The sequence below is a fragment of the Alligator mississippiensis genome, chromosome 1, assembly GCF_030867095.1.
Source record: "Alligator mississippiensis isolate rAllMis1 chromosome 1, rAllMis1, whole genome shotgun sequence".
Lineage (NCBI taxonomy): Eukaryota > Metazoa > Chordata > Crocodylia > Alligatoridae > Alligator > Alligator mississippiensis.
In genome coordinates this window covers 165,966,812-165,977,924 of record NC_081824.1, presented here as the reverse complement: position 1 = coordinate 165,977,924, position 11,113 = coordinate 165,966,812, and positions in this window count along the sequence as shown.

The window sequence follows — 11,113 nt, the reverse complement described above, 5'->3', positions numbered from 1 at the left end:
AAAGGTGCCTGGGTTTACTGCCATAATGTAATTACTGAAGAGCAGATAAAATAATCCCTGTGTTGCGAATGATAGTAACTAATGGTGGACATAGTCCCACAATCAAAGGACTCATACTGCCTCCACCATTTTCAGTGGCTGCTTCCTCTAGCCCAAAATAATGTCATCATGGATGAGCTTCAGATGGCTTGCTCTTATCGATGTCCCAATCTCAGCTAGACACTGGCTGAGATGCTGAACTACATCTCAGACAAGGAAGACATCGGATCGTATGTCAAAATTTACTGAAAACGCTACACATCAGGCCTCTACTCAACCTCCTTAACAGTCTCAAAGGTACACTGATAGGAGAAGTGACACTCTGTACTATCCCACATTTGAAAGTTCTTCAGGAAGAGGAGTTAAGCACACAGATGAATTAGGTAAAGTCTCTGAAAGAAAGCAATGAAACTACTGAAGAAGTATAGTTTGCTTCCAGCAGGTCATGTGACTCAGTGCCTTGTGATGGGTGGTATCAAAGATCTTCATTCATCAAAAGAAAAGCTCATAAGCCAACACATACTCTCTCCCAAAGCCAGATTGACACAGCTCAGTGAAACTAAATCAGAGGTTGTGCCTCATTGCAATCTTTTCCACAATCTTACTCAAAAAGGGAAAATGCAGCATTAGATGGTACTTAATGCTGACTGATGATTCTTTATGTAAAAGCTGCATTCAAACTTCCTTCAAATAATATGCAACCAGCCTTTTCCAAAGAATCTCTGCCAGTAAAGAACCCAATACTTCTCTGATGGCCTTCAACAGCCAAGAAAGACGAGGATCTTAAATTGCCTCAGCACTGGCAGAGCCATCATGGTTATAACCACAGAAACTGTAGCCAAGAAACTGATGCTCTTGTTCCCTGGACATAGGGAATGATGGGTTGGGTTAAGTTGGTTTATGCAGTTGACAGTTGGGAAGGAATATAAACTATCAGATAATCTCTGTTATTCACGTGTTCTGCTTCTACAGAACAACTATTGTTCTAATATTCTTGAGTATGTGTAACTCTGTCATTGTGTGACACAAAATACTGGGCAAGATGGACCCCTGGCCTGATTCAGTAAATGGCAATGTGTATGTTCTTACATTCTTATGTTCAGTAAATTGGTGTTTGCGTTGCAAATGATTAAAGTTGGCTGAAGCGCTGTGATGGACAGGAGGTTTTCTATAATAAGAGTGTCAACACATGGGATTAATTAAGAACTTTAAATTCACACCCACCTTACCCCAAATTAACTTCTAAGTGTAAAGAAGCTTTGACTAGTGACTTGCTACCTAGTGAAACCATTGCCAGTTACAATACCAATGTTTTTTCTAAGTGAGAAATGATAATTGCAGGGCATTCTATAATAATAAATGGAAAACAGTTTATTCCAAAATACTAACAGTTGTAAGTAAATTACAACAACAACAACAATACATCTTTATCTTGGTCACTAGGTGACATGGGTATACAATTGCTGAAATGAGTATACAGTTTCCTGTGGCTACATGAATGTGGTGACTTCAGTAACAATCAGGAAGTATTTTAGCATCCAGCATTTTCCTCTGGTTTAGTCTATTATAAGCAAACACAGCAGGTGGTTGGAAGGCTGGTTGCTTTGCAGATATATCAAGGTAGTTTGTAAAGCATGTACAGCTTGTTTGCATATGTCTGCTCTGCTCCCTGAAAGATAGTTGTCAAGGGAGTGGGAAAGGGAAATTATTTATCAGCATCAAGAGACTGTTAAAATGGCAGGCACAGCATCAGGGAGCACTAAGTTTACAAATACCTTAGTGTACAGGGCTCTGACCATGTAAGGTATAGGAGGTTTTCTATTAGAACTCTACCAATATCTACATTTCATGTGAGCACACTACATTTGCTGGAAATACATGGAATGCTTTTTTGTAGCATGTAGCATGACAAGAATTTTTCAGTTAAAAGGTTAAAGGATAAATAAGAAAGAAGAGGAGACTTACTCCCATGAACAACACAAATATCTCTCAGATTTCAAACTACAAGAAAAAAAATCTTGGACCTGAAGAATGAGGGAAACAAAGAGAACAGTGGTTATGGATCACATTAGAATGAATGCAGGCATTTTAGGTGGCAAAATTACAGAAAAACCTTGTATCTGGCACTCTCAGAGGCATAGGGAGTTCTTTTTACGAGGGCAAGTAGACAGTTTGCTCTGCCATCTCTAACACTTGGGATGCATAGAGGAGCACTTAAGAGATTTGCAAAAACGTAAATTAAAAATTGGAGTTAAAGTACTAAGGTAGTCCAAATATGAAGGGTCCATAGCCTGGTTCTTACCCTACACTACAATGGATAAGATCATATTGTTTCTAAACCCAGTACATAGAATCATAGAAAAACCATGGCCAGAGGGAACCTCAAGAGGTCACCAGAGGAGGTCAACAGAGAAATTTGTTTAACAATCCAAATTAATATATGTGGAAAATATATTGCAGAATTTGTCCACCTCTACATTTGACAGATCTATTAGCAAGTATGTCTGGGTAGCAAATCTAAATAGTGCTCTGTGATTTAAACTTAAAAATGATTCTTCTAATTCTTCTCTAGTACAAATGAGTAGAATTATTTTTTTCAAGGGTGTGTAGACCAGCTAATGCAAGGATGAGGTGGCGGGGCACACATCCTTTGAATGACATTTTAGCAATGGAAAAGTACCCATTCATCTTTCGGAAGTAGGGCTAAGCCAACTACGAGAATTTAGAAAGATAATGCAGACAAAATGTTTCACTTTTTCAAGACTGAGTCTAATGTGAGATGCTGAAAAAATTAACCCAATGAAAGAAAATACCAAAGTTACATAGCTAACACAAATACCTAATCCATACTAAAGAACTGCAAGGATTTCTGCAAATGGTAAATTGCTATAGAATAGTCACCTCATACTTTTCCACTCTGGTAGCCCTGTAAATGAAGTGTTACTTAAATGTGAAAGTTGAGAATAGTGGCTGGCATGCCAAAAATCATTTGATAGATATAAACAGCATTATCATATGTGCAGATGATCTGGCTTTTTTACTCTTATTTGCTCATAACCTTGGCTTGTGATTCCCATTACAAGTGGCACTGTAGTCTAAAGGTTTCTGGGTGGCAACAAGAGGAGTTCACAGTCTGGACTTAATATAATTTAAGAAAAACCCAGTTTTTGTCCATGTACCTTCACACATGGGCCAAAGGACCTGCATCTGAGAGCCCTGAAAGAACTGGCTGAGCTTATAGCAGGGCCACTGGTGAAGCTGTTCGAAGAGTTATGGAACTCGGGAGTGATCCTGGATGACTGGAAGAGAGCCAACGTGGTACTTATCTTCAAAAAAGAGAAGAGAGATGACCCTGCAAACTACAGACCAGTCAGTCTGGCTTCAGTCCTGGGAAAAATTTTTGAAAAATTTGTTAAGGAGGCCATCAATTACAAACTGGTAACTAGTGGGGTATTAAGAAGTAACCAGAACAGTTTTGTTGAGGGTAGATCATGCCTGACAAACCTGGTGTCCTTCTATGACCAGGTAACTAACCATCTGGACAAAGGACATGAGGTTCATGTCATTTACTTGGACTTCAGTAAAGCTTTTGATTCCATTTCCCAACAAATTCTCTCAACTAAATTGGAGAGTACTGGGTTGGACCAGTCTACAGTGAGGTGGGTGGACAACTGGCTTAGAGGCTGATCCTAGAAAGTCCTAATTGATGGGATGGCCTCATTCTGGAGGGCCATCTCCAGTGGTGTCCCCCAGGGACCTGTGCTTGGACCTGTGCTCTTTAATATATTTATTAACAACTTGGATAAGAGAGTAGAAAACTCAATGATTAAATTTGCGGGTGGTACAAAGCTGTGGGGAAACATGGGCACATCAGGGGCTAGGGTAAAGATCCAGGATGACCTTCACAGACCGGCTTTATGGGTGGAAGGGAATCAGATGAGGCTTAACAGGGAGAAGTACAGAGTTCTTCATCTGGGTAGGAAGAATCTTCACGATAACTACATGATGAGTGGTGGTCCACTGGCTGGCACAGGACCTGGGGGTTACAACTGACGGGGAGATGAACTTGAGTTAACAGTGCGATGAGGTTGCCAGAAAGGCAAACAGAACTCTGGTGTGCATCAGCTGATGTGTGGCCAATAGATCCAGAGTGGTGTTTCTCTCCATCTATTCGGCATTGGTGAGGCCACAGCTGGAGTACTGTGCTCAGTTCTGGTCACCACATTTCAATAAAGATATGGATAAGCTTGAGAGGGTACAAAGAAGGGTCACCCATATAGTTAGTTGCCTGGAGGATAGGCCCTATGAAGAGAGACTCTGGGAACTGGGCCTGTTCAGTCTGAGTAAGAGAAGACTGAGAGATGACTTGGTAACTGCCTACAGGTACATTAGGTGTGAGCATCAAGATCTAGAGGAGAAACTCTTCAGGAAGGCACCTCAAGGGAGGATGAGGACCAACGGGCACAAGTTAATAGAGGGAAAATTTAGGCTGGACATAAGAAAAAACTTTTTTCTGTAAGGATTACCAGAATCTAGAACATACTCCCAGCAGAGGTGGTGCATTCGCCATCCTTGGAGGTGTTCAAGATGAAACTGGACAAGCACCTTGTTGAGCTCATTTAAGCCCAATAACTTCCTGCCCATGGCAGGGGACCAGACTTGATGATCTTGCCAGTCCCATTTCTTCATGGCCTTCGATTCTTTGATTCTATATATGACATTCATCATCATGATGTCCAAGGACCTCCAAAAGTTGAACATATACAAATATATTATCTCTCTTCCTGTAAGAAGAAGGGACTTATATTTGCTTGCTTGATTTGTTTGTTTGGTTAGGCCTACCCAAAAAATAGCTTTTTGCATTTTGTTCTGTGGAGGTGTACAGATTATTAGGTGTCCTGATATCTTTTGGGAGTAAGACTGAGTCCTGGGTACAGCTTTGGAGTGCTAACATCCCTCAGATACATGTGGGGTAGAAGATTTATTTTATAACAAGCCAGCAGCTTAATTGAAATCTTTGATTCCAAGAGAGTAAGGGCACCTCCATTAGCAAATACCGTGCTGTACCATAACTGCTAGATATTAAATATAAAAATTCAGGGTACTTCCTAAGCAGGTAGTCTTTTAAGATGCCCTAGAGAAATCCAGAGACCTGAATATAATATTTATGCACTGAACGATTGTCCTTCCAAAGCAAGCTATATTCTCTGAGTAGCAATTAGGCTCCAAAGAGCAGCAGCAGCAGCAGTAATTTAGCACTGTAGCCCTAGAGGTCTTTGACTGACTCCACTATCAGAAGAGTGCAAGTGTGAAAAACAAGATCTTCTAATGCCAGGGTACTGCTTCCTTGGGCTTTTAAAATCATATTAGTTGACTTAATGGTATAAATATGTTTTTACTTTTAGCACTGCAAAGTAGGGATGTATGAAATTTTGCCTGGTGTTTCATTTTGAAACTGTTTTGATGAGTTTTGAGCTTAAAAGAACAAAATCAAAATGAAACAAAAGCCTTCAGAACAGCTTCAAAATGAAACAAGGACTCTTGAAACGTTTCAAAAGTTTCTAAATGTTTTGAGTTTTGAAGCCAGGCTTAGTTGGCTTCAGCACCAGTCCCACCAGCAGCAGCAGCCTCCTGTCATCCAGCAGGCAGATTGGGGGCCCGCCCACACCCCCAGGAGGGTTGCGGGGCTGTGCTGGACTCCTTTTGGGGGTGCAGGCCCTTGATCTGCCTGCCAGATGACAGGAAGCTGGTTCTGCTTCTTGGGGCCAGTGGCAGCCAGGGCCATCCCTAGTGGAGGTAAATTGGGTGCCTGCTGCAGGCCCCGCGCACTGGGGGGCCCTAAGGAGCCAGGCAGAGTGGCCGTGGCTACTCTGCGTTGCTGCCGTCGGCTTCGCATCTGGCTGCTCACTACCACCCCCACCACTGATCTTTCCGGTGCTGGGTATGGGCTGGGGCCAGCAGCAGCACCGATCTTCCTGACTGGGTGCAGAATAGCCTATGGGTGAAGCATCAAAACAGCATCCAAACTGCGAAAGTTTTGATAAAACGAAATGGAACAGTGCTTTCAAAACAAAACAAAACTGAAATGAAACACTGTTCCATCGAAATGGAAGTCGAAGCAGAATGGTGCTGTTTTGCACAGCCTTACTGCAAAGCAGAGCCAATATGGCAATGGGAAAGTGAGAAGGGGACTCTTTTGGTTGATGTAATGTCAAGAGAATTTTTAGCAAAGTTCCAAATGCAAAAATTTTCACCTCAATACATTTTTCCCACATCCATAATGTGTCTTAGTTGGACTAATGTTACAGGTGATTATACATGAATTTGGCTTATGCACCCTAAGCTGAACAACCTCTTCATGATGGCTACGTGGTTTCTTCTCCTAGCATCAGCTGATGGTTTGCAAGGTCTTGGTGGTACTTGGGGAATATATGATAAGCTCAGAAAAAGAAAAGTCTACTGAGCTTGACTGATTTACAAACCTGTTTCTGAATTTTTATACATATGTACTTCTCTGTTGTTACTAAGATCTCCTTATACACATCTTTAATATGTAGTTTCATTTATTTTTTAAAACACATCACTATTGATAAAAATAAGCCTAAGTCATTGCAAATAATCCTCTGGAAAAAGTGACCTTTTCTGCATTTCCATATGATATGAGATGAGTGTTATTTGGTACATCTACAGTCTTTGAAATTCCATAAAGTTTGCTTATCCAATAACAGATGCTGTAACTATTCATCATTCTGCCCTGAATCTAATATAAATATTTCAGAAGTTGCCTCAGAAACAAAATGAGGTCATATAATATTTTATTTTCAAAGTCTTAATATGACGTTATAATATGATCTTGCTAGGTAACTTGCATATCATATATTTAGACTTTAAGATTATTGTTTATTAAAAATAGTCTAGTATTCTGCTTAACAGAATCTGATCAAAATAAGCTCTTTCAATGTGCATAAGATATTAGAAAAAATAAGTAGAATTAGAAGAAGCTTTTTAACTATCAGTGGACTGAGGTTTTAGAACAGTATCCAACAGGCACAAATAGGAGCAAAAAACCTTAGTACTTACTTTTAGAATGAAGGTCAATCAGTTTATGAAAGAGGAAACTTCAATTAGCAGAAGCTAAAACTCTGGAAATAACAGAACACTATTTCACTTGTACTGAGGCATTTTGAGGAGATAAGGAAATGCTCTATTTTTTCTCCACAAGGTTTTTCTTTTTACATGCTTCCTGAACATTAAAAGAATATCTTGGCCTACAAGATCTTACCCTTTTGCCACCAGTAAACATGTTGCTGCACTGATCATTTATTATATTCCTAAAGAAACAGTGCTACTCCTTGGTGTTGAAACAGCTGAAGAAAAAAGCTGCAGCTTATGTTATCTTGCTTCTTTATCAATAAACTCCAAAGGCAACCCCTTTAAACTTTAAACGAAACTTTTAAAGGAGTTTAAATTCACCAGGCATCTTAGATATAGTACATACCTAAAGCCAATAGGTAGGAGCCTATAATAGTCTCTCCTTGTTCTGATACAGCAGCCTCTCTGTTTGGAGAGGTGATGTTGTTGTTCCTCCAAGGTGCCTGTGGAGAAAACTGGAGAGACATTTTCAGCCAAGCCTGTGACCCAGAACTTGCCCGTTTCGCCCGTAGTAAGTATCAAATGGCCACTAAAATGAAAATGGCTTTTGCCTTAAACTTCTGCTCCCTGTCTTCTAGGAAGCTGTGCACTGAGACTGATAAACTAAAGAAGGAAATCTGAAGAGACAAGAAAGAGCTTTGAGTCCTCTGACCTGTTCTTATTTGCTAATCCTATCTATTAATACAGCTAGTGAATCTGTTACCAGACACAGGGAACAGATTTCCTTATATCCCTGGTGCTACATGAAAAAGCCTTTAGTGACTGGAAGAGCATATAAAAGATGATTGTTCCTTCAAATAAAGTGATATATCATTGTAGAAATCCATGTGTGTATGCCTCCATGTCAGTGTGTACACATGTGTACACATGTACATGTGTACAGACACACAAATATACATATACACACAAACATATACTGACATGGAAGCATACTCACATGTATTACCACAATGATTTATCATTTTATTTGAAGGAACAATAGTCTTTTTGCCTGATAAACTCTTTGATATACATACATAATATACATGTCTGAGCGATACATATGTGCATGTGTGTGCACACTATAAACATACTATAAAAACCCTGCTCTGGGCCTTATTGAAGACAATTAAAACTTTAACTGACTTTGAATGAGGTTTTGTGGAGCCATTTATTTAAGAAGTGAGTTTCCTATACTCAACCGCACAGTGTTTAGAAAAGTGTCACTGAGTAATACTGTGACTTTACAATCAAACACAGCAGAGGAAATGTTTGTTTCTATCCAAGTGAAATTGTTTCTCAGGAAGGGCTCTTGTTAATTAGAAAAATCAACATTTTCATTTTGCCTCAGAGATGATATTAAATAACATATATTTGATTTTGGGGGTGCTGCACCCCTGCCAATCCCGGAGTTAGTTAATGATATAGTCTGTAGCAATGATCAATGATGACAGAATCTGCTCAACTGGCCTGCTTCTAGTAACAGAGCAAAGTTTTTGCTTTATTGGTCCTCAGTTTTGAAAATTATGGAACAGGAAGATCATTGAGGTGATGAGCACCAGAGAGAAAAGAATACAGTCTAGTGACAGCTTTTTAGAAAGTTACATTCAGTCACTAGAGCAGGCTAACACCACAAAAAACCAGCAGTTTCTCCTAGCCTTGAGTGAGGTTTTCCCAGCCTCCTTTAGTAAAAAATTATCTAGGTCCTACTCCTAGTGTCCCCAGCCTGAACTGATGAAAAGAGTCCTTGCTCAGCATGTATTGGCAGGTAATCCCAGCCTCCTTTGCTTCTTAAAGGGCTAACGGGCTTTCTTCTCAGGCCTATTAACCTTGTACATCACATAAATGCATCGAGTCAGACCCTTTATAGATTGTAAAGCAACACCCAGATTTGGCATTATATGCATATTTGAACCCCTCCTGTAATAGCAACTGGAGTGCTGAAAAGAAAACCCGAATTCAAATGAGTAGGCCAGAGTTTTATTACCTCTCAGTGCCTCTATCCTGCTACTCCACCTCCCCTCTTTCCCAGGGCAGGAGCACCTGTTCTTGCATGTCACAGTGCGAGGCAGCCAGCCAGCCTCAGGCTCCTGTACTTGGCCAGAGGAAGAAAATAATTTAATTATAAATCAATGGTTTGATGTTATCTATTCTGTTGCAGATGAATACATTTCTTCAGGCTTTTCCTTCATGTGTTAAGATGGCCATCATCCTGAGAGAGGAAAAGAAAACCAAAATTTTAATAACAAAAGGTACTGCCAGCACTTTAGAACAGGAAGAAGGGGAAAACATCCTCATTATTTCAAAATACACAGCTATCAAAGTACTGTAGGTGCTAATGCAGAGGGAATGACCCCCAACACACTCCCTTCATGCAGTTCCCTCTCACAGGACAGTAGAAACACTTTCTACAGAACTAAAAACTGATAGGAGCACCTAGGCAAGTGCTACTCTCACTTGCTCTTTAATGCACTTCTCTGAGATGACTTCAAACTCTGGGCCAAGATTTTGTGAAGCTGAGAATCCCCATGTAAAGGTCATCAGTCCATTTCCACCTTTTAAGTTAAGCTACCTAAGTTTCTTTTCTTTCTTTTTTTTGGGGGGCGGGGCAGGGAGGAGTGCTCTTTCCAACTCTAGTTAGCAGAGGAAAATCCTATAAAAAAGCCTCAAACACAATAAGGGAAGCACTTCAGAAAACGAATTTGGACCTGACTCATATAGACTCATTACGACTGCCACAGAGCTACCAATTAGACACCATTTGAAACATAGTAAGATTGTATTCAACCCACTAAGCATCTAAGAGTCACCATTCTGGTTGAACATGAACTCTTCCTCTTTCTTAACAATGAAAGATGGAGAAAAAGAAACCTGATCTTGGGTTTGAGTACAGCACGGGGCAGGCAGCTGCTGTAGCTCAGACTCCAGTTCTAGTCCTAACCCAGGGGAGACTGTGTAGTACAGGGAAGGGCAGTGTGGGGCTAGGAGGAAGCACAGGGGAGATTGCATGGTGGGGGGTAGAAGGGGAAGTACAGGGGATACTGCACAGCAGCAGGGAGCTGCTGTGTCTTTGGCTCCAGCTCTGATACAAGGCTGGGGCTGAGCCTGGGTCTAAGACTGCCCCTGCTGCTACTGCCTGGAAGGGACTAGAGCTATCATGTTTTTCAGTACCCTGGGCCAGAGCCAGACCCACCGGATAGGATAAGCGATAGGGGGACAAGTGGTATGAGGGGGAAGGCAATATGGAAGGGGGAACAAGTGGTAGGGCAGGGCAGACGCTAGGCTGCCTGCTCCCCTTCCACTGCTTTCCCCACTGCAGGGGTGGGGATGAATATAAAATGATGCTCCAATAGTTAGTTTCTGTAAATAGAAAATTATAATAAATTTATAATTTTCCACATATAGTAGGCCTGTGTGAAACAGCTAGTATTTGTTTTGGATTCGCATTCAGCTGATTCGGGGAACAGTGATTCCATTTGGTGATTCGAATCACTGTCCCGAATCAATTTGGCTGAATCTGATTTGGAGATCCCCGGAAGCCCTGATGGCTGCTGCAGCATCCAGTGAGTGTGGGGCTTTTTTTTATTTTTTTTTTTTTAAGAACTGGGAGCTGGGGCCGGGCAGGGCAGACATGGAGGGATGGGGCTGGAAGAGCAGGTGGGGGATGGGGGCTCATGGCAGAGCCCCCCATGTAGTGTGGGGAAGTAGGCAGCAGCAGGCAGCAGGGATTGCCCACCCTACCTGGCAGCAACAAGTGAGTGAGTTTTTTTTTTTTAAAGAGCCAGGAGCTGGTGCTGGGTGGGGCAACCATGGGGGGGGGGCTGGGAGAGCGGGTGGGGGTCAAGGGGTGCTCAGAAAGGTTGGGGGAGCAGGCAGGAGATGGGGCCTGGCGGGGTCCCCCCATGGTCCCCCCCTCCCCCACCCCCTACTTATCAGCGCAGAT